Consider the following 24,932-nt stretch of genomic DNA (forward strand, 5'->3'; position numbering starts at 1 on the left):
AATTTTACATTCAATTTTTCGACTTACCATAAGGCATGGAAAATACTAAATTTGGAACAACCACGTTTAGGCTCCCTGCATAATATTGTATTTTTATGGAAAGTACCTGGCGCTGAAAATATTTGGAGTTTCCTTTCCGTTTAAATTATTAATTTTTATTGAAACACAATTTCTGAAGCATTCAGTTTACTTGAATTAAAAATAAACTTTCGAAAAGTTGATAAATTGTAACTTATGAATAGCTCCGGTAGGTGGACTTATTCCAATATTATACAAATAAGTAACCACACAGTCAGTATCGTTTCATAATCACATACATTCTTTCAGAAGCAAGGCTGATTTTAATCTTCACGTTTAGGTTGTTGAGTACAGTAAGACAATAATACATTTTTCAGATCGATACAATTTTCGCACCAAATATAAACTCCACATAGAAAATATATTTTTAATACTTATGCAATAACGTTGCAGCCTTCATACCTCTGGGAAATCAATTTAGACAAATATTTAATCGAACGTGGGCAGTGTGCTATAAAAAGCAGATACAATCTAAAAGCATGACATAAACCGGGAAAATGCGATGCATAATTTGTATGTCTTGTCTGGGGTATTACTGCAAGTTTCATGGACAGAGCCGAGGACGGTGGTTTTCCTGTAAACGAGAAAATGTGCTTCTAACCACTGCTGGTACAGAGTTGATTTATACGTCAGAAAGTCTTACATGTGGAATAATTTATTTATGTTTCTACTGCACAAAAGCGTGTTGCTTTCTAGTCCAAAATATTTTCCATCCTTTACGAAATAAAAGGAAACTACAACACGTATTTTGTCAGTAATAATTCCTAGAGCTGCTTCCGAAGTAGACCTCTACTATTTGAATTACGTTTTATTCCCAATCGTTTGTGATGTTCCTGCATTGAAGTTAAATTAGTGGCAGGCCAGTCGTCTTCTCTTCTATGTCCTTTTGAAATTTTCATTTCGTAATTGTTTTTAAACGTTTACGTGTTTGTAAGGCCGTGGGAAACATAAGACCTTCTTTCGTTGACATTCGTTGAATTATACCGACGTTTCATAGGTTCTTGCTGCCTCCATCTTCAGGGCGATAGTAAGCCGCACTACTTACTCATCGCCCTTATGATTTCTTTTCCGATAATTTTTTAGTCTTTTGGTTACAATTCCTGTGACTTCAATGATTACCGGTATGACGAAACATTTCATGTCCTTATAATTATTATTAGCTATTTTTAATTTTCATTTAAACAAGAAAAGTTTTGCGGTATTATTAAAGAAAGGGCGATTACAAATATTTTAGCTAGAAATTTAAGTTCTAAAAAGTAAGAGATAACATATCCACAGGAAATTACTCCCCTTTCACATATTTCGGATTTACCTATTAATTTTTATGCGCAATTTCCTAGTCGACATTCAAAGTTGAAAAATGAACGTTACATAAACTAATATTATTCTTATGACTAAAAGCCGCGTCAAGAATAATCATTATGAAATGCAGCCTGAGACATCGCCAGGAAGTGAAGAAGAATGTTTCCGATCCCAAAGCAGCTGACAAAAATCTCGCATTGCGACTATCTTGAGTCCATAACCTGACTGTCCAGACCATAGCAACTTCATCGACTAAGATTTCTACACCGGCGGTGACGAATTAAGGCACGGAATTACTTCCGAGTGGAAACCGAATTCAGACAAAAGTTGGAACGTGGTAACATGTTCCAGTTTACCCATCACAAAAATATATGCGAAGTTCTGCAAAAGTCTTGCAGAAGTTTTATGTCTACTCGCATTTCATTTATAAAGAGAGGTTAGTTGAATTTTAGTCATGAGAATGTGAGACGTAATCATAAGATATAAGGAACAATTACATGCAAATCAAGTAGCCATTCCGATACATACAGACTCTTGCTACTTTAGTAATCTCCCTTTTCCGTCGCTGGTGAAGAAACCCCACAAGAATCAGTTCCTTTATTCTTTGTTCATGCGAACACTTCAGTCCATTCCGAAAGGTAATTAATCATCTGAATTTCCAAACACACTACGCGGTCCAAACTTTAGGCATATTTTAAGAGTAACTAGCTAAATGACTAGTGGGAGTTGTTCGCTATGGAGTTTTATAAAGTTTCTGTTCATCTTGACTAAAATGAGGACTCAACAAACACCCACCCATTCACTTACCAACATATCAAACTCACTCACTCGTTCGCCCAGTGACTCAGTGCATGAAACTACGTGAACTTTCTATGTTAAATCCTCAAAGTTCTAAGTGCAATTTGGAAAAAATTGAATAAATATAATACAGGTTAGGCCTAAATGTTTCAAATATTTCTTTTTATAAACAATGAGAGTGCGGTTTCATGGGCATATATTAACACAGTAGCAATTATTTCACGATGGGATGTCACTACATGGACTACATGTAGATAGTTCACAGTAATCGGACCAGAACACAAATCCTGCTATAATCTTAATATAATTAATTACTAGTATGCAACTAAAGAACGCTTGTATAACATAATATATTGTTTACGTATATTATTGCTAGCTCATAATAAAGTTGCGTAGGATTCTTATATTTTGAGGACTGATAAGTAACTGTTTCTGTCTGACCCCAATTATATTACAACCAATAATACAGACTTAACTGGATGATTTTCTCAAACTTAAACTCTATAATAATATTATAACAGCCTTTAATTTACTCACTCCGCATAACTTCCTGTGAACAATATCAACATGGTGACAAAGCAAAATTTTGAGCTGGGAATTACAATTTTTCTATTCAATAAAAGAATAAATTTTTAAAGTAACAGAAGAGCATCAGAATGTTATTTGGGATTGTAAGTATTCATTGCATTATAAAATTAAAAGCACAGCAATCGCCAACAGCAATATATGTTGCTGACAATAACTTATTTGTTATTGTAAGCTGATGCCAAGGTATGTTACAGTTTCTACAAGCAGTGTAAATGTCAAGCGATCAACAAGCCACAATGCCGCGAAGCTTTTACTATGTTTGCTTGTTACTTCATCAGCGAAAATAGTCTGTCACTACACAAGAAACAACACTATCTTTGGTATTCCCCTAATCAGTTGCTGCAAGCTTTTCGCACCTCAAGCAGTAGGAAAGATTTCTTACTTGGTATCATATGTGATGCTGCTGTAAAAAGTGGAAACCATCTTGGAAACTTTACTGTCTCCAGGATTAACACCCGAACAGAGAGACGCAATAGACTCAGAGGCTGGAATCTTGCTGCCGGATAATGTTTTCGAAAGACTGACATGAAAATGCACTCGCATAAGAAGCTGACTTTTCTGAACGGGATAGTGATCATGTATGTTTAGGCCTATTGATTGCTGCTCGAAGTCTGTGTGAAATAAAGATTTCGTACGACACATACACTCTGGAGTACGGAGTCTATTTACAGTACTAACACAGTAAATATACAGTAAAACCCCTCAAGTTGGACACCCCTATATCCTGGACACTCCTCTATATTGGACACTTTTAATTTGAACAGGCGAATATCCTATAATTTTACATGTCCACAATACTCTATATCTTGGACACTCCATTATCCAGGAACTTCAACATCCCTTTTGTTGTAAGTTGGACAGGTTCATGCACTTAGGTTCAATGCTTTTCAAGGAAAGTTTTTCAATTACATATTTTGTTATTTTGAATTTCTGACTGATGAATGCCTCCTCTCTGGAGGATTATCTTATGGATATTCAACCCATCATTGGATTGCATTGCAAGTGTTTAACTATTCTTTTGCTGAACCCTTAACTGGACTACAGTATTGCAGAAGACACAGTTTTAACTCCATCAGTACTGTGCTTGCATTTGAGTTCAGACTGTGTTAACAGAAATGGAATTTTTCTTTTTGCGATGGCGAAGCGAAAATTGGTGAAATTAACTGTAGAAAATGTTATTGAGGCTGGGGTATAATGTGCAATACATGGGAGTGGGCTTCAAAAGATTATTATTAATAATATTGTCATTAATTCTTAATTCAATTAAGCCTACAGTAGTTAGTGTATGTAAGTAAATACATTATATTGTCATTAGACCACAATCTGATTTTCCTCTTTCCATCTATCTTGGACACCTCTGTAAGTTGGACATATTTTCGTGGAACCCCAAGTGTCCAACGTAGAGAGGTTTTACTGTAATATGAAAATATGGAGAAAATAAGAAGATGGCTTTCTTTTGGGGCCATTATTATTTTAATGGCATTCATATCTGCGTAACACTAAACATAGAGATGCGAAAATACTATATTTCTTAATGTTTAGAATGTCTTTTCAATGCACGCAAATATCACTAATTTTTTTATAAAGTTCTGTCATCTGGAATTTGATTTTCTTTCCGCATCATGTGCTTGGACAAGCAAAAGACCATCGCGATATTCCAGGTGCACTGTTGCGAAAACCTAAACACAGCTTTGACGTATGAACAGCTACACGAAAAGAATTAGACTTTTTGCGAAGCAAAAACTTTGATTTTTTTTTGTCTCAGGAAAGCAATTGAGATTCGGAGTTTTCACGGCAGTGAGGATGATGATAATGCTCTTCTGGGTTTCGGCGCCATGTACACTCGTAGGTAACCTACCCACGAGCCAAAACCCAAAACAGCAACAAATCACAAAATGCGTGTTTTTCATTATATACATTACTCTTTCTGCAATAAAAGTTTAAATCTTTAAATAAATATGCCTGCCTTCTAAGATCTAGTATTGTGTCCTCTATGCATATTCAATGAGGATTTAGAGAACCTCCCTCCGTTATCAGCGTAATGGAGACAGCAAACTTTTCAGAAACGCCGGACAATACGTCTCAGACTACACAATGCTAGAATCCAGAAGACATCCATCTTCATACTAGTTGCCTTGAGAAACATAAATTTCACCTAAGTATATAAATGACAGTAAACTATGCGTACACATGAAAGATCATCTTACGCAGAAATTATTGAAGAATTGTCTGGAAGAAGTTTCGTGCGGTAACATGTGAACTCAAGAGTTCGTACCATGCTTATTTCATGGTCTATTACAAAAACTGAATTTCGTTCTTCCTGCTTTTCACGGAAACATTGTGTGTAACGAAATTCAGCGGAACCGCTTACCCTTCTAGCTACATGAAATATTCTTGAGAAGGAAAAAGTCACTCAGCAAGTCACAAAATTTCGATCCTTTGTGAACTATGAGAATTTAATACCGTGTTCACAAAAACTCGCCATGTCCCCATTCTAAAACAAGTCCACACCCTCCCATCCCAGTTAATTAACATTAGTTGTAATATTAGCGTTTACCTATGTGGATTATTTGCTTTTAATTATATTTTGCCATTTATTTTTCTTTGTGTATAATATTCGTTTTATTTTGTGTTTGCCTGTATTTGGCTGTTATATTTAATATTGCACATGTAGCTATATATTTAGCTTATCTGTTTGTGTAATATTTTTCATTATTATTTTATTCTTATATATATGTATTATCAGCGTTTGCCTGTTATTGGATTCTTGCTGTTTGCAAACACTTAAATAAATTAATAGGATCGAATTGAATGAATTGAATTGAATATTATCCGTCAATCTTCCTATTTTCTTCTCCAATTCGAGGTTTACAACAAAGTTATTGTACGTATTTCTCATCCCTCCATGCCTGCTATATGGCTCGTTATTAGTATCCTCCTTGATTCGGCAATCCTAATATTTGGATTAAAATGCGTATTATGGAGCTAGCTGGGGATACAGTACATAAAAGCATTAAATTGTATTTCTAGGATACACATAGCATATAACTTACATTCATTACTTATATTTATGTACTTGATTACTGCAATTTAAATTATCTCTCCCTGCAACTTAGAGTTCCCGCTTACTAAAACACGAATACAAAGATCCCACAAAATTTTAATGCTGGACACAAACACACGAACAGACACGAATGAATTTAATGGGCCGGTCTGTTTCCTTGGTACAGTTATGTGGTTTTATGAGAGACCAGTGGAACAATTTACCGAGAACAGACCCCTAAATAGTAGCCACTTTTGCGAGCCCTGTGGCTGCAATAATTTGTGCCCACTAACACTTTTCCGTGCATTATATGTTCGAAATGTATAACGCTGCAGTAAAACAAAACAACTGTACGAAACACAAGAAAGATGCAATAAGCATTGTATTTAATGTATTGTTAATGCATCTTAAATACATTCAACTAAATATTACTCGCTGCCTTACAGATTCGTAAGCAGAGTGCCCTGCTTCATGCGTTTTAAGTGCCTTGTGTTCATTGGATCCAGACGTACATAATGTCAACATGGCGTCACACCTTCTCTACCATCAAAATATCTCTCTGCGAGTTTTGAACTGCTTGTGCTGGTTGCTTAATAGGGTTACACACAACATAGCAGCACCAACTGCGATCAACATTCACCACACTGAATAACAAATCACATTACAAAATAAAGCATATTTAAATCTAGACTAACCTCATTTTGCGAGGAGCAGCCTCCCAAAACCACACGTAGGCCAACTGGCTGTAAATCCATGATTCTGTTTCCTAATTTAAACTGTGTTACTTTAACCATATTATTATATATACAGACTGGCGCATAAGTTCGGGGCCATATAAGAACTCTGGTGGTATTTGGCAAAATTTGGAAAAAATATAAAGAGAAGATTTTTTGAAAATTATATATTTTCAGTTTCAAGTGCTGGAATTTCTACCTAGGACGATCTGTGATAGTCTTACAGTCTTTGCATTAACAGTACTAGCGATTGGAGAACTATCATGTCAACGTGGCAACAGCTTCGTAAATTTTTACTACCAATAATGAAAGAGTCTAGCATCGTCCAATGTAAAGAATACATACATAAAAAATCCCAACATTTCGGAATAAAACCACTTGGTCTGCAGAAGCTTTTACTCTTTGCGTCTTCCAGTATTTTTCCAAGCAACAGAGTTCTTCCATGGCCCCAGGACGTGCTGGACAGCCTCAACAACGATTGCACTGCCATAATCTAACTATTTTTATCGTGCAGTTAGCCATTACTCCATTTCGTCCATACAGCGCTCCAGGCAATTCATCACCATCAAGATTAACTTCAGACTTCAAGAAATCTAAGTGGTTCATTCAGGAGAATGCAGCGACTTGCTTCAGGTACATTGCAACAAACTTCCTAGAAGCGAGCGCCATTAACACAACGCGTTACGAGTAATGTCTTTATGGTAAATACGTTTACATTTATCCTCTCAATAAGCTAAGAAGCTCATGCCAAGTCTTTATAGAATTTAAGTAGTCTTTACAATGTCTTCCACTCTGAGTGGAACATCTCTGAAGTATCTAAAACAAAGCATAGGATTTGTGTAACCAAGTTAATAACTTCCTAGCTTTCTGTAAATGTACCACTGACGCCAACTTATGAAAGAAGACGTTAAACCCCAAAGAGAAATAATTATAAAGGGATATATCCAGACAATTTTCCTTTAATTTCGAGAAGTTTGTCTTCTTTTGATGACACAAAGGAATGGACCAGTTCTCAGGAGATCTGTAGGAAAATAAAGTTGTCCCTGATTAAGCACCTAACATTAAATTCGTGTCCCTTTGTTTAACTAAGTGCATGCCATTCAGAGTGTAGTGGAGAGGCGAGGCACAAATGTATATATCCATGCGTTCCTAATTTCGGCACCAGATGGACGTAAGTGGTCCCGATCACTTTGCTTCTGAAGAAAGAGGTCCCTGGTACTCTCTCTGTAGGAAGCTGAGTTGTCCACAGACCCGGTATGGTAAAGGTACCAAACAAGAAGAAATCAACAATTTTATCTTTGGGAGATGAGTGTATAACCCACCGATAACTTTCAAATCGAATGTTCATATAAAATCTGAACCTGTGTAATGTTTGTTTTCGGTATCAGAAGAATATTCTAGGTAACAAATTCCTGAATTCGGCCGACGTACTGTGTCTCTTCATAATTTTGCTCCGGTGTTACGCACCTGTCTGCAGAAGGAGTTTCACCTGAATTGCTCTGAGATTATACAAACAACTCTGATCAGCGTTATCATCAGTAGCAAATAATATTTTGACATCACACATTTCTGAACAAGCACAATAGCGAAAGCAACAAACATGATAATGCAGAGAGAAAAACTTAGAAAATCTGAGATAAATTTTGGAAGTCTTAAGAAATTATGTGAGGCTTAAATTCCTGGAATATAATCCACCTGTTCTAAAGTCCTCAGCTATGTAATGGGGTGTCTGAACGCACTGGGTCGTGATATTTGAGGCTCCATTACCCACCGGTCGTAAAGTGCGCGGCTCGGCCTGGAGAAACGGTGAATCAATAACAATCTGTCGAAAGCTACTTCAACCTCCGCATGGGGTCGCTGCTGCTGGACGGCCATCTAACAGGTAAGGCTGATAATTTTCCGCAAGGCCAGTGAAAGTACAGAAAATTCTGCATAAAGTAATTTAAGAAATCGGTACTGTACACAATAACCTTGTCTTCAGCAAAGTTTAATCTTGTTGCTTTTGCAGCAAATTTTATCGTGTTAATACACAGGCTTACTGAAACGATGTCAGATATTGTGGTCATTACAAATTGTGACGATACGTAGAGATGAGATATATGTTATCATCATCATTGATAATTGTTGTGGTAATAGCAGAAGCAATATCAGTAGTAGTAAGAAATTTGTTTTTTGTTCTTATATTAAGTTCTCTGAAGTGCCCATAGCAGTAAGTTTGTCATGCGACATGTGCTTCAAAGATCTGTACATATCCTAACACTGACAAAACATAAGATGCCTTCATGTAGCTCCAATGCAGTTGAAATCTAGAACATATAAGAATGTATCTGCATTGAACTTGACTTCCATCGTGAGTAAAATATATAAAAAGTCGATGCGTTTATAAATTCCGGCAGTGAAAAAGCACTTATAGGGGTCTACATGTTTCTCACTTATATCCGAACGTATTTATAGCTACCACATATACTTAATCGTAGATGAAGTCCTTGCATGTGGCAAAGCAGTTTTGTCAACGACCGTCTGAGGCACCGCAGGGTTTCCGAGGTGCAACAAAGATAGTTTGAACACACCACCGGGGCCTTATCCAGGATATGCAGTAACATAACTTTACTTAATGACGCAACAGACAGCACTACGAGCACAAAATATAACCCCTGTCTCCCATGAACGCTTTCAGCATCAAAGAGTCCGTAAGTGACTGTTTAGTATATACTAGCAGGCAGTAAAGTGGTTTTAACATTCACGAAGTAAAGTCCAGAACTGACATTCTGAATACAGTTTTGTTCTGTACCTTTGAAGGAATAAGCAATCACGAGGTTCAATACCAATTCAGCCAGAATTCAAAAACAACTGAAGCAAAATAAATTGATCCCATCAGGACCAACAACAAACCATGACACTCATTACGGACATATTTGTCCCTGACAGGGAAATCGTTGATCATACACCAATGAGCACATAAATTTCCCTTCTACCCCATAGCCTCGGATCTATAAATATTTTCCTTGTGCAAGCTTAAAGTCATTTCGTCCTGAAGATGGAACACGAAATAGATTATCACGCCCATAATCTGAGCTACATTGACGCAAAATATCTGCGAGTCTGGGCTAAGTCATAGTAAAAGAGAAAGGAAAGATGGAAGGGACAAAGAGGGAGCATGACGCCTTATTATGTATGTATGTGTTTTAGTACCGGTCAATGAAGCACGGGGATATCTTGCTACAAGTACACTGAGGTGTATTCTGTTCGCAGAAGAAAACGACCATTCACATTCGGCACCCCATTTTCGTCACTCTGATCATGTTATGGTTTACCAACCACGCGCCATTACACATGCACCGTACGCGGTTACCACGGATTCGTTCAATATGACAACCGGAATACCTGAAGATGACTGTCTTCTGGGATGTTGAGACGTGTAGTCAGGTAGACGTTTACCGGTTTACCGACGTTTCAGATGTTTCTGCTATCACCATCATCAAGGAAATGATAATAATGCGTCGAAAAGCTTCTAGTAACATCCCAGAAGACAGCTGCTCTCAGAACCCGAAATCACAACAAGAAAGCCTATTTATAACCGTTGTTTCCGATCAAACTTAAGAAAAAGTGATCATGCATAAATGACATAATTTATTCGTATATACCGTGAATGTTTATGACACTTCCACACACAGAAACCAACTGCCGTTGACACTTTATCTTCTCGTAGAACGTTGAAAGTCAATCGACTGTACGTGCCAAGTACACCAATCCAAATGCGTCTTCTGCGCATGATTCATGATGTCTTGCTGCTTTTCACCGTTCCCTAAAGTTACGTTTTATAAACGTCTTACCATTCATCACTGCACACAAAATGAATCAAAGAAAAGCGAAGATCTAGTTGCTTAGCACAATCTCCACTTCACGTATCGTGGCATTTCATTATTCTTACTAAGACAACCTTTAGAGAGTGGGTAAAGTGATGAGACACTCGGAGTTCGATTCCCAATAGGGAACTCCTCATGGGCCAACGAATCTTCCCATTCTCGAGACTCTTTCAATGGGAGGGAGTTTTGGCAAGGAAAGCGTAAAGCTTTATCTGGTGCAGATATCCAACACTGGGGTTTTATCTCCATGATTCCCATATTGTATCATGGCGTGGTGCTAAGTGCCGAGGAATTTTAAACCTACGCCTTACATTTAACTAATCGTTTCTTAAAAAGAATTTTCATTATTAGGTTCCTTTTTGTTCGTCTGCATAATAATTACAATCTCGTATCATTTATACTGTGTAGCTTGTAAATATTATGGGCCTATATGTTACTTTACTAAGAGCATTAAAACCGCTTATAATAAACCAGGCATAGGCATGATAAGTTATTCAAGAGTCAAAGAAAACTAGCCGTGTTATCTTTGGGTTAACGTGACACTGAAATTCGTGTGTCACATAAATTGACCAAATCATATTAAAATCTTTTACAAGAATAATGACACAAATAATTTCTTCTTCAACTGTCCATCCCGTACAATGCGATGGACAGTTGAAGAAGAAATTACATCGATCTCTGACAGCGTTGGTAAAACCACGAGTAGTAAAATTTTGTGTAATCGATTGTATATAGACCAATCTGTATTTAAATACGTAGCTACTGGTATTCTGATCAGCTGATTTCTCTCTCTTGAGATGGAGCTGCTGTGAAGGATACAACATGGTCGTCCTGATGATAGATGCAGTAACCATCTTTGTAAACTCGATAAACTTCTACCCGACCGCATGGCGCGCAACATCCCAGAAGACAGCCATCTTCATCTGCTTGCAAGAATAGTAACCTAGTTGTGTATTATTCTTAGAGTTATAACTTTCTTACAGTTATAGGCAAGGATTCAAGTTCTCCAGTACTTTGTGTATTAGAAAGTTACAGTTTATCAGAGTAGAATACCCAGGGGAAGGATCCTATGGTTTTCTACTATAAGACGTTAGGAAGCCATGCGTGTGAAATTGTAATACAGCAAGGAACTTTCAAACATGGCAATACTGTGAATTACAAGAAACATCTCAATGCTGTTAAATTTTAATACTGTATTCTCCGAGATTCGCTCCGAGGTATTTAAGAGTTAAATTGGATGAGAATTCTGCATTAGTACATCGCACGTAATGGAACGCGCAATACACAGAACGCCTAACAACACATCATGATTCCATTTTTGGTGCTGTATTTGCTGATAAAGGCACGTGTTTTTGTTTCTAGTCTCTGTTTCCTTTTCATTTAGCAGCGTCTGTATCTCAGGATCTACTCCTTTGTTCTTGCAGCTGCACGGACCTACTCCATTGTTCGGTGTCCCAATGTCATCTCTCTGAAACAGCTCTGTCTTCTTCGCTTATTATCATTCTTTTACATCTTATGGTTTGTAGCAGCACAATTTACATTTCCTTAATTCCTATGTACACACACATGCAAATAAATGCCTATCGAAAATACGAGCAGTTAATATACATAAATCATGGTGAATTATCATCTTCGGCAAATTTTGAGAAAACTCAGAAACTTATTGGCTACCTCCGCTTCCGCCATTAGGTAAAACCACACAACCTAGCCCACCGAAAAGAGCTGATATCAGTCCCTGATAAGAATGGACACAGTCAAAGCATATGCAATGCAAAACAGTCCAAGATCAACTGCGGAAGATAAATTGTATCAGCTCTTTAAAATTATAAATTAGATGTCTCTAATATTTATTTGCTGTCACTGCACATTTGTGAGTCTGATTAATGTGGCCTGTGTATAATTATTGGTCAGTTGTATCATACAAAGTCGTATCTAAAAATATTTAATATAAAAAGCGGGATACCCAAGCAACCTAATTAGACCGCTGTTAATAGAAACGCAGTAAACAAAGGTAAATACGCGTCCAACAGTGTAAACCACATCCTAGGGGAAGGTCGTATAGTACCGGACAGCGTCCATTATCGGGAAGTGCTTACATTTCCGAAACGTCGCCAGTTAGTGACACTTGTCAAGTATCATAGTCTTTACTTTGTTCGTCACAGACGACAGTCCTTAGTTTTAATAAATCCGTTGAGCCCGACAGCCGCTGTGAGTGAACATTTCAATTTGTACAAATTTCGAGCTACTTTGTTTATTTTTGGAAGGCTGTATCAACTACTTCTGATAAGTGAAATAATTATTCAATTTATTTTACTTTTGTTGTATCAACTACAGACTAGATGTGTAGAATGATTTTGTTCCAGCAGTAAGCACTGGATATACAGCAGCCATTTTCTCTTTACATGTCTGTCGTCTAATATCGGACAGTGTGGTTTCTGGTAGTACCAGACATACAACAATTCTCGAAAATATTATTTAAGAATAAATACAATTTAGTTTGCTTCTGTTTTTACCAATTTTTGACTAGGACTGGATGCAACGTCTTTCTTGTGGTTGTTGGTTGCATGAAAACTGAACCGATATTGGGGGAAATATGTCATATCCTGCAAAAGACGTTAAGGTTTATAAAGACTGAAAGTTTCTATCAAAACCGAAAAACACGTAAGTACATTAGTGTCCGGTACTAGACACCAATTTTTGTAATGTTTAAAATGTAAACAATTTTTTAAACACATTTTTCTTTACCCTTTTGATAATTTGTTTTATTCAAAATACATGTTTCAGGAAGAAAAAAGTTCAAATTTGTGAAAATTAATAAGATTTTTTAATTTCACATTACACATTCATCCCCTCGCCCCGAAATCTTTAGGTGTCCGGTAACTATACGACCTTACCCTATGTCTATATGTAATATCCTTGGTTTTCAATGTACGTATTTTGTCAGCGGTCTGCAAGGTACCTGACTCCATCACAATAAACAAATTCAGGCTGTTCCTTAAACAATTCTTTTGTCCGTTATTTCCATGCACAAGATGACGTTTCATAAATAACTATTCTTTCGATTGTCCTGGATACGCTGATCTCCAAGCACGTTACAGTCGATGACCCGGCCTAACGCATGTCATCGAAATTTGTCTATCTTCTTTAATTGATTCTACAAGGTCTTAAAAAAATTTCCGGACTCACACATTTATTACGGTGCTGCCACAAGTAATATCAGATTAAAATCAAGTACATGTAGATGAGAAATGTCCGTCTAGTTTTTACCCGTAATTATTTTCAGTTTCACGAGCAACACTTCAGAGGAAAAGTGATATAAAAATTAATTGATGTAAACATAAGACCAATACAAGCCAAATTACACAAAACAAAGCCATTTAAATATAAATGCAATAATGGCAAGCTACAGTTCGTCTAAAGACATAAAAGAGTTCCTGCTTATAAGGATAAGCAGACAGATGCTGCAGTGTGAGCGATACATGTTCGGCTGTTACAGTTAGGCACGTTGGCTATGTGTGAACTAATCCCCTTCTAACATCATCACAATCATCATTATTATGACAACTACTTTATTGGTACCGTTTCGAGAGAGGAACTAGCAAGTAGAATTTTGCCTCCAGAGAGTCAAAATGTTCTCTGATTATGGCAAGTTCGAAGACAAAATTCTTTTATAAATTTCGGAGAGCATATGAAGAGGGTACAAGCCGTAGAGACGATAATACCACAAAAAGAAGGAAAGAGATAAAAAGCTTCCTTCATAAAATTAAATTTAGGAAACATGATGAATTTTTTACCCGCTGACATTTCGCTGTCTGCATGTTGATAATTGATGACAAAAACCGGAATGGACAGAAAACGAAAGGCAAAGCAGGCAGAAAGAACAACGAATTGAAAAGGCATGGTGTAGACAAACAGAAGGACAAAAATCAATGGTTGCAATTGAATTAGCCATGTAAAGAATTACATTTAAGCAATACTGTAGTAAAATGAAAGCGCGTAGAAACTAAAGAAGCAGAGTTGATGTGGCTCAGTCTAATGAGAGCTGGTGCGCAAACTCTGGTTCCCACGTAAAATACGAGGTGCGATCGGAAGGTTTCCAGACTGCGCGTATAAAAACCCGTACACTTATCTCAGGTATTAAATTCATCCGTCACCCTCGAAGTAGTTCCCCTGGGAGTGAACACAACGATCCCAGCGCCGCTGCCAAGCCTGGAAGCATCCCTGGAAATCTTTCTTTGTCAGCCTGTCAAGCACCATCTGCGATTCTGCCTGAATCTCTTGCCAAAGACTCGCCAAAACGGCTACGGAAACCTATGAAATGCTAAAGCAAGCATTTGGGGAGTCCGCAATGGGTCGTGCACAAACTTTTGTGTGGCATTCACGTTTTAAAAATGGCCGAACCTCTGTCGATGATGACGAGCGTTCTGGACGACCATCTTCGAGCACAACGCCCGAAAATGTTACGAAGATTCGGCAGGCCATTCACGAAGATCGACGTCGTACCATCAACGACTTGTGCGACATTGTTGGGATAGGCTATAGGACCTGTCAGCTGATTCTAAAGGACGGAAGCGGCCGTCAAAGTGGCGGAACCACAACTGGCTGCTGCAACATGACAACGCGCCAGCGCACACCGCCCTCAAAGTTCGGCAGTTTTTGGCCTCAAACACCATGGCCGTCATCCCGCACCCTCCTTATTCGCCGGATTTAGCTCCGTGTGACTTCTTCCTCTTCCCAAAGATGAAAATTCAGCTAAAGGGAAGGAGATTTGAGACGATAGAAGAGATTCAGGCAGAATCGCAGATGGTGCTTGACAGGCTGACAAAAATGTTTTCCAGGGATGCTTCCACGCTTTGCAGCGGCGCTGGAATCGTTGTGTTCACTCCCACGGGAACTACTTGGAGGGTGATGGATGAATTTAATACCTGAGATAAGTGTACGGGTTTTTATACGCGCAGTCTTGAAACTTTCCGATCGCACCTCGTACAGTATCGTTGAACACTTCTGTATCACCAAATAACAATAATAATAAATAAATGTATTTAAGAAGGAATCGGAGGAGATCTTGAAATACATGGACCTTCTCAATGAAATACAGAGAATGCGGAAGGTGAAAACAAAAATAATTCCAATAATTATAGGAGCAACTGGAACTGTCTCCAAGTCACTTACAAAATATTTGGCCAACATTCCTGGCGAACACAACATCAGGGAACGCTGTCGTAAAATATGTAGTCATCTCTAGCAATAAAATTATATAATACGTGTAGCACGTATTAAAAAGAAAATGTATTTCGGAAATAGCTGCTGCATTATGTACCTTAGGGACAAGGTTTGTCTCGGGTACATGGAAGTACATACCCCATAAAGTGGTGAAGAGATGGGATAATAATAATAATAATAATAATGGCCGTGCTTCTGAAGATTCTCAGTAAATTCAGTATTTAAATAGAAACGTGTAATTAAAACTTTTCGATCTGTACGTCCTGGTGATGCAGGCAGAGACAGTCTGCCAAATTTATGAAACTCCATATTTACATGGCTGATCGCCCAAGAAGATTATGTTATATTTAGTCCCTGTGAAAGCTTAAAATCTTATAATAAGAACTTGATAAAATGTTCATTTGCTAGGTTTTATACGTCTACATACCATTTCAAATGACCAATTAGGAAAGCGCAAGATGATCCCTTTGCATATATCACATCGTCGGCATCAGCTGATCAAGAAATGATAAGAACTGGTGGATCACTGCCACTAGCAGTTCTCAGAAATAATTGGTCAACCCGACTTTCCTGTAAATAAACGATATACAAAACAGCATATACACCAGTAATTTGTAAAAAAAAAATGATAAAACATTTTATAATTGCACTTTTAACACACCATCTCATGTCAGTCCGACATGTCTTCGAATTTTCTGTCTTGCAGTCCAGCACAATGGCGTCATACACCATTAGCTAAAAACATCAGTCCTTCTGTCGTACTAAAGCATGTGTTCTTTCGTCGTTCCTTCTCTGTTTTCTTTACTTATTATTTCGCTCATCTCATGTCCCATTTCATACCTTTCTTTCCGACTTTGTCTGTACTCCATTATAAGGGGTTTACAAAGGTTGTATGCAATCAAACCAGCACCTGGCTTTCAGTCACTTAATGTAATATGTGCCGGAATTTATAACTTGTGTTGGGCAAGGCCGTGGTCTAGGCAACACGGAGTTTTCCTCCGGGTGCTTCTCCGGTTTCTCCGTGGCATCCCAACAATTAATCCATTCACACACAGAAGAAGGCAATGGCAAATCACTTCTGGATCATCTGCCAAGAACGTATATGAACAGGTCCCAGTCCGAGAAAAGGATGGAAGGATCCTGTTCATATGGACCTGTCCTCAGACAGAACACTAAATAATAATAATGTAATGTAACAGCATACACTGCAGTAGCGCTAAATCTACATACCAAGTGCTTTGAACAAGACAGGCACAAGAGAAGTATTTGCTTGTGCGGGACTGCATAACAAACGATTCGGAGGATCTGATCAATCACAATGCAGAAAGTACATAACATAAGTAAGATTTGAGTTTTACACAGCGGTGAGTATGAAGATTTCTGTCTTCTGGGTTGTTGCGCCGTGTAGTCTGGTAGATGTTTACCAACGTTTCAGAGGTCATACTGCCTCCATAATCAGGGCGATGAATCGCCCTGATGACTACTTTTTTAACATATTTGGAAAGTAGTGTTATTTACATTAGTTACCTCAGATACCAAGCCCTTGTTATGGTAATTAATATCTATCATTGCAATTATTTGCAAATTTACTTACATGTGTACAAGTAGCTTCAGAGATTTCTGTGGCAACTCTCGTTCAACGGTCATGTTGTATACTATGGCAGGGGATAAAAGGCAAGGTTGTTTGTGCACCGTGATATCATGAGAAAAGTTTCTGCAATGGTAAACTTCACATCGAAATGCTATAATTCGATCAATCCCAATATTTTTTTAGAATAGAATTACTATAGAATCTTCGCTTATAAAACTTTTAGAAAAAACGACATAATCCTAAAGCTGTTAGTATTTGTTGCTAAACGATGCACACCGGAACCAAAATATATTCTTAATTAACTTTTACACAGATCATTACGTTTCTTAATTACTCTACTTTAATCTTTCAAATTCATTCATCGTGAAATCCAGACACATGAATGTCTTCAAATTTAGGTATCGATCTAATATCGCAATGTTTAAGGAAAAGTTATCAGAAGTGCAGAATGGAGGTTAACGAGATTAAAAACTTTTGAAGGACTTGATGTTTCCTTCTCTCAGCCTCTGGTGTTCTCTGGTAAAAACTCGTTCGAGGTTGCTTCGAGTTCATCGTTTTGGAAACCGATGTAAGTATTCTTCAGTTGCTGTTTAATCATTGTCATTGCAGAATTCGTACATAAAATGGATACCTGCGTATTCATAATTTGTGAACGTTGTGTTCATTACATAACTCACAAAAGGGCCACTTGGACTGAAGATATTTACGAAAGAAACATATCTATGAAGCAGACATGCTATTAACCGAACTGACAGCGCCGTACTCACTAAATGTATTTTATTTACTAAGGCCCTACAGGGTAACCCCATTCATCGTCAATCACGTGATGTAGTTCCACCAACCGCAGCCTACAATGTCTAAAATGTATGGCCGGATAGTTTTACATTTCTTTTTTCGTAATTAAGGAGGAGGAGGAGATACGAGCTCAGTGGAGTGGGGTAAGAGGAAGGGTTTTACCCAAGTGGTGGTAAGCATGAAAATTTTTGATAAGAATTAATACTGCACAGTATCTTGGAACATAGAAATTCTCGCAGCTGTGCAACAGTCGATAATCGGATAAATGATGGTACAGTATTTTTCACTCAAACGTCCCGAAATTTGGGCACGTTTCACGGAACATTCTCTATAAGATTAGTCGGATAAAGATGAGATATAAAGAGATGCAGGGATACAAGTTGTTACAAAATTCGATTTCTGTGTCCGTTCATTGTGATGTTCGTTTATTACGGAAACAAATTTTGTTAAAATACTACTCTGCACAGTGGTACACATTTTGTTGTCGAAGTTTCTAAGTGGTACAAACATTACACAGGAACCAGAAGACAACCGCCTCTTCCTTGTAGACGAATTTTAATACGCTCTATGCCGAAATTTAAAAAATTGACAGTGGAACCACGGTTCCGGAGAATTAGACGTAAATACATCTATACGGCTTTATTCTAAATATTTCCTTTATACATGCTTTACAATTGAGTAAAGTTTGATTAAGACTTTGCTTATTTAACTTGAATTAGTTACGCTTAAGATGGATCTGTGGTAGATGAATGTAATGTAAAGTAATGTAATATAATGTAATGTAAGGTAAGGTAATGTAATTAAATGTTTTATAGGTAACAACAATGCCGAGTAAACAGATGACGTTTTCTAGGTACCAATAATGCCGAGTAAATAGATGACGTTTCCTGGGTAACAACAATGCCGAGTTAACACGACGTTTCCTAGGTAACCAGGTTACACTTTTTCGTTTCCCTTTTTTGCCGAATGACCCTTCAATATAGACGTATTTACGTCAAAAAAACCCGCTAAAAATTGCAATTCTGTCTAATGTGTTGTACACCAACTTTATCTCAGTTTTCCTTTCCTTTTATAAATTATACAATTATCCATATTTCAACCACGTAAGAGTATAGATTAAAATTAAATAATATAAACAAAAACAAATTCCTCTGAGACACCTTTTCAATGTAAATTTACAATTTTACAATTTATGAAACTCTATTGAATAACTTGTGAACTGGATAATCGGACACAGAGATGTGAAATCATTGATTACATTTCATGCGAACAAAACGTGAATAGAATTTTATAAATTATAACTACCCAAACATTAAACACTGTTGCCCTACTCCCAGTAACGCGGCATTCTGTAACTACGAAATCTGCCCGTTCTGACACGCGCCTGCCTGCTGTAACAGCTCAGAGCTACGGAAGGGATTCTTCTGAAAGGAAGGCCACGGAGTGCAAAATTTGTGTCTCTGGGAAATGAGAACCATTTCTTATGTCGAGAAGCAAGTTCCGCAGTGGAAACAATCAGCGAAAGAAAAGATGTTTATCTGCAGCGAGCGAAAAGAAAATCAATGTGGACTAACCGATGTTGGGGGCTTGTTCGTGTGAAGATAATTACTGCATTCGCCCCAGGGGCCCAGCAAGCAGACTACAGACCACTTCCGTCAACAAATATTTGTGTCTAACAAAGCTGCAGATAGCACAAATATGAAGACAAAATTCCAACATTAACTGCCTAAAGCGAAGTGGTAACTTTATTTACCACATGCTTTAACATTCAACAACTGTGCATTTTCCCTACAAATTATATCTATGAGTTTGTATAATTCTCAAGGTAAACAACGATTATGTCTTTCGAACACCTTCAGATATACTAACCAATGTAAAGGAGATGCGTTGTGTTTTCTCTGAGGTAGGAACTGAAGTTTTAAGTATTATTCAGTCCAGTAGTTTAGTGCAAACTATACCGCAGATCGTTAAAACGATGTAGGTATAAGCATATATTAAATTATTAAAAAAACAATACAAATATTTATTCAAAATTCTTTTTTATTTGTTGTTATTTCTAAAACATATCACAGATCCGCATTAAAATTGTACTTAGAGACATACAAAATATGTTATGCACAACATGTTTAATTGTAAGAACATGCAGAAATTGCTATCACACATTATTTTTCTGACACTGGAATTAAAGATGTGATCGCAAGACGTAGACTAGGGTCAAACAGCAACCGATTTCTTTGCTTTGATTTTATTACTGTCATGGAAACAAATGTTGCTTCACGTAAGTACTATGTAGTTGTAAAAGGCAATAACATTGATATCGCGTTTTCGTCAATAGCTTAATGTTCTGGCTTTTCTTTTACTCAAAATTTAATTATATTCGTCGAATTATAGTAATCCTAAATCTACGTACAAATACTTTTCTCAATATCATGGAAGTGGTTCTTTTGAAGATTTAGGAATGTATTAACAATCAACAAATTTCCAGTACAGAAATCTTATGATGGACAGAAGTCATCGAACTTCGGAGGAAATGCTTTCAAACATCCGTGAAAAACGATTATGATGCAACTCAAATGCAAGTCTAGTGAGTGTATGAAGTCGCAAAAGAGAATGATTTTATCGCAATTATTTGTTTATGTGCCTCCCGCCCAATTATTTGAAAATGTCTTCTTAAAGGCGAAGATTTTATTACAAAAATTAAAATCTGTAGTTACAATGCCTTAGAGAATCAAACTGAATCCTAATGATTTCTATCTTCTGGGTTGTTGCTCCATGTTTACCAACGTTTCAGAGGTAAAACTGCCTCCGTCATCAAGGCGATCGCCATACTGCATCGCCCTGATGATGGAGGCAGCAAGATATTGCTTACTTTCGAATTATAAACAACAAGCCAGTTTTCCTCAGTTAACGTTGTCAGTCATCACTTTACGAACTTTCCAGGAACTATATGTGAAAGCATTCGTAAACTATAAAAGCAGAAACAAATGTAAGTTTGTAATACTAGGAAACTCTTCATTTCTCACGTTACCATGCATACAGTTTTACGGAAGTCACCTCCAAATTGCTGCATTAGAGCCTACTATGTACCTCGTACAGTAGCTTCCTACTTTCAAGGATGCAGCTTCTGCTTAGGACGGGTAATTTTCCGCTGCTATTCGTGGAGTTTCCAGAGAGAAAGGTTTCAGAACTTCCTCGCAAAAATGCAGTTTTTAAGTAAGAGAAGGCGATGTCTAAATTTAATTTAAACTTTGGAAAACTTCATAATATATTCAATATGGGCAGACAAGAATTGCAGTTAACAAGGAAGTTCATCTTCTTCTCCAGCTACCACGGATTTAATCCTCTGGCCTTTTCCGATTCAGAATTCAGAATTCTGACAGAATCAAGTTCTTTAGAAATTTGGCAGGACACTTTGGACTAGGAAGAAGCCCATCGAAAGGACATGACAGCAAAGAGTAATCCACGCCAAGAGATGCTTTGAAACCTACGATTCTAATTTCCACGTGGCTCAAGATCGTGTTGTGGGCAAATGTCTTACGCGCTAGAATCAACAGACAATTTACATCTACGAAACTTTTATGTGTCTTGTAACACAACTGGTCGGTTTTTGGTTTATTTAATGACGCATTACTAACTGAAGTTGGGTTCACAGTACATAGGAGTACGACCAACTAAAACCAGAACCTTGTGGTCCACAGTTCTAGTCCAAAATCCTGACTGGGTTCAGGTTTCAGAACTGCTCGATTAGAATACGTTATTGTCCCCCTTTCACTGATGAAGGGACTAGAATCTGAAACTTTGTGGTTTTGAAAACATTCGTATGATGGACAAAATCAAAAAGGAATTTAAGGGCACTGTGGTATGGATTTACATTGCTAAAGATCGCATTCTTTTGACAGCATAAAAACAAATATGGTCAACAAACGATCATAAGGGGATCCAAGATAGGGTAGAAAGAAAAAGAGAAATATATGAATAGAGATCAGGGAAAGAGCAGACACGGACACAAAAAGATATCTATGGTGAAAAGCGGGATAATCATAAAAATGTCCATGTCAACGACGTTACCAACAGATCTGTGAAACTATTATGTACGTATCTGCAAATTCGAGTTCCCTTCTTTCACTCAGTCCTTATTCTACATCAAGGTAATAAAATAATTGTAATAATAAAACAGAGAAATGTTTTATCTTGAGTACAGACTGAATATGACTGTCTTCTGGGATGTTGCTCCGTTAGTATGACAAAAAGTGACCGACGTTTCAGAGGTGCTTGCTGCTTCCATCATTACGGCGGTTGTCCTGATGATGATGATGATGATAATAATAATAATAATAATAATAATAATATATTTGGTTTAGAACTATATACAGAGATCTGTGGCCGCCTAACACCAGGTTTCCACGGCCACAGTCCTTACAAACGTAGCACTATTAGCACTACTGCTTACTACAACTATTCACTAATGCTACTCTACATAACTATTCATTAATCCCTAATACTATTTACATAACTATTTCTTATTGCTCTCGTGCCTTCTACCCCAGTGGCAGTTCTAAATTCCTAATTTTAACCTGCCTTTTACATCTTACTTTGTACAGAAATTTCCCTACATCCCTGACCTCCGTGTCATTCGTAGTGCTTAAAATTTTCTTGAAGGCCAACTCTTCACCAACGGTGAACCACTTGTTCCTCAGGAGCTGTTCCCTCCACCTCCCGGTTTCCGTACACTTTAATAGTATGTGAATCTCGCTTTCTGTCGCCCCACTTAAAGGGCATATTTTTTCATCCATGCCCCCCCTCATCCCTCTCAGCTTCCAAATACCCGCTCTGAACCATGCCCATCCCTCCCTCTCCACCCTCGTACAACAACCAATGTAACCCTGTCTACCCCACCTTAATTTTATCTCCCCGTACAACGCCAATGATCTCTTTTCTCTAATTTTAGCAAAAACGTTCCGTCGTTCTATGGCGTTGCACCTCTCCTTTAAAATTTCACACGTCCTGCCCACACTTCTTCCTTGCGGATCCTGCCAAATATACCCCAACCCTAATTTATCTAATTTCTCTTTTACCCCCTTAGCCCATCCCCCAATTTTCAAGTTCCTCACCTGCCAGTCGTAGCATCCCCTTACTAAATCCTCCCTGTCCATTTGCAAAATCCTTAACCAAAATTTTGTGACCAACCCTAAAACCTTGCTCCTCCTGCTGTCTCTCCCCAGTTCCACCTCGGCTACCCCATTTGCTCCAACCCTTGGTATCCCTAAGCCCTTCTTACAAAATCTCCCGTGGATTACATCAACTTCTTTCCATCCCTCCTCCAATCCCCATATTTCCGCCCCATACATCAATCTCGATTCACATACCATCTCGTATACATTTTCTAAAATATTTATCCTCGTATGTGGCATTCTGGCTAAGCACTTGTCTATCTCCACTAAGGCCTGCTTCCCTTTTGCCACTACTTTAGCCTTTTGTTTAGCCCAACCTCCTGTGCTTTCCAGGGTCACACCCAGGTAGCATATTTCCTTCAATGTTTCTATTATTTTGCCATTCATAAACCACCTCTCATCCTTTCTCAATTTCCCTCCCCTCTTGCATACCAACACTTTCGTCTTCTCCAAGATGAAAGCAGCAACCTTCTTTCGAACTATGGTCAAATCGTAGCAGACCACAAGACGCAGTATCCCGGAACACAGTCATCTTCACGCGCACCGCCTTGGGAACTGAAATCTGACAAGTATCTTACATACTGTTCCGTATGTTTCAGAAGTACGTATACTACCCAAAGGCGTTCTGTCAACGACAGAGATTACTAAAATCGAATAATATAAATAATTGTGACGTCAGAGAATCGATAAACAATAGGACGGAAACGGTAATAGCTTCCTGAGAAATATTCGTTGAGAGAGATTGAGGAAAACCACGAAATACCTTTATTACAACAGTCATTAGAAAATTGCATCGACCGAGACTAGTACAGGTAACTCTCGGTTTACGAACGAGTTCCGTTCCAAGGCGTTGTTCGTTATAAGTTTTTGTTCGTTATGTGTATCTTGCATTCCTGAGCTTTTACGATACGTATCGTATACGTTAGCAGCCATTTTAAAGCATTAAAACCGCGTACTAAACATCGAATGGTCTACGCAATAAGTTTTATTATAATGTATGTATGCGTTACGGTTTATCGAATACGATACGTAACGTAAAATAATTTTTGCTGGCTAGATTAGTTTTATTAACGAAGAACAGTTCAGTATAATTATCATATAATAATTTTCCGATAATTATTGTAATAAATACATTTTTTAAAAGTTTATTTACTTAAATCTTACAATTATGTTGACTATACGTTTGGCATTTCGTTTTATAAGGAACTGTATCTATTGGCGACTTTAAGAAATTTTGAACGAATTGTGACGTTCGTTATAGCGAATGTTCATAAATCGAACGTTTGTAAACTGAGAGTTGCCTGTACTAGGTAGATCTCCAAAACTACCCAATCTCATTACACCTAGGTGACAGATTTTGCGGTATGAATTTACAGCAAACATCTACAAAGAAGACGTATTTTTTCTGTAGCCTGTTATATGTTAAGCAGTAGCATCGAACTTTGGGAGGACAACAGAGCAATATCTCCTCAACCATGTTTCAGGTAACGTCACAAAATAAAAAGCGCGATTCAGCATTGCTCATTTCCCACTATTAAATTATGCATAAAACCACCTACTTCGTATCTGAAGGAAAGCCCCGGGTTCAAATATCGGTTTGTAGACAGACTACTATGAGTGGGCGCGATTTTGCTTAGTCACTCAAGTAAATGCTGATGTAATACCTTAAATTGGGACATAACCACTTCCTTCCATAGCCTTTCCAATTCAATGTTCATAATCCTCCTTAAATTCCACGCAATA

At 37.7% G+C, this 24,932-nt stretch overlaps 1 long non-coding RNA gene across 2 annotated transcripts in view; it reads right to left on the reverse strand.

Moving 5' to 3' along the window:
- Positions 1-24,932, reverse strand: part of LOC110838917 (uncharacterized) — a 230,739-nt gene that overhangs the window by 126,410 nt on the left and 79,397 nt on the right. The window contains exon 2 of one of the 2 annotated variants that reach the window (XR_015533775.1): positions 16,060-16,202. The exons of the other annotated variant lie outside the window; for it this stretch is intronic. This is a non-coding gene — a long non-coding RNA (uncharacterized LOC110838917). The remainder of the gene's footprint in view (positions 1-16,059; positions 16,203-24,932) is intronic. 2 annotated transcript variants of the gene reach the window in all.

This window comes from Zootermopsis nevadensis, unplaced genomic scaffold (genome assembly GCF_977971745.1).
Source record: "Zootermopsis nevadensis isolate Lab colony 2312 unplaced genomic scaffold, Znev_1.0 Znev_ptg000006l, whole genome shotgun sequence".
Lineage (NCBI taxonomy): Eukaryota > Metazoa > Arthropoda > Insecta > Blattodea > Termopsidae > Zootermopsis > Zootermopsis nevadensis.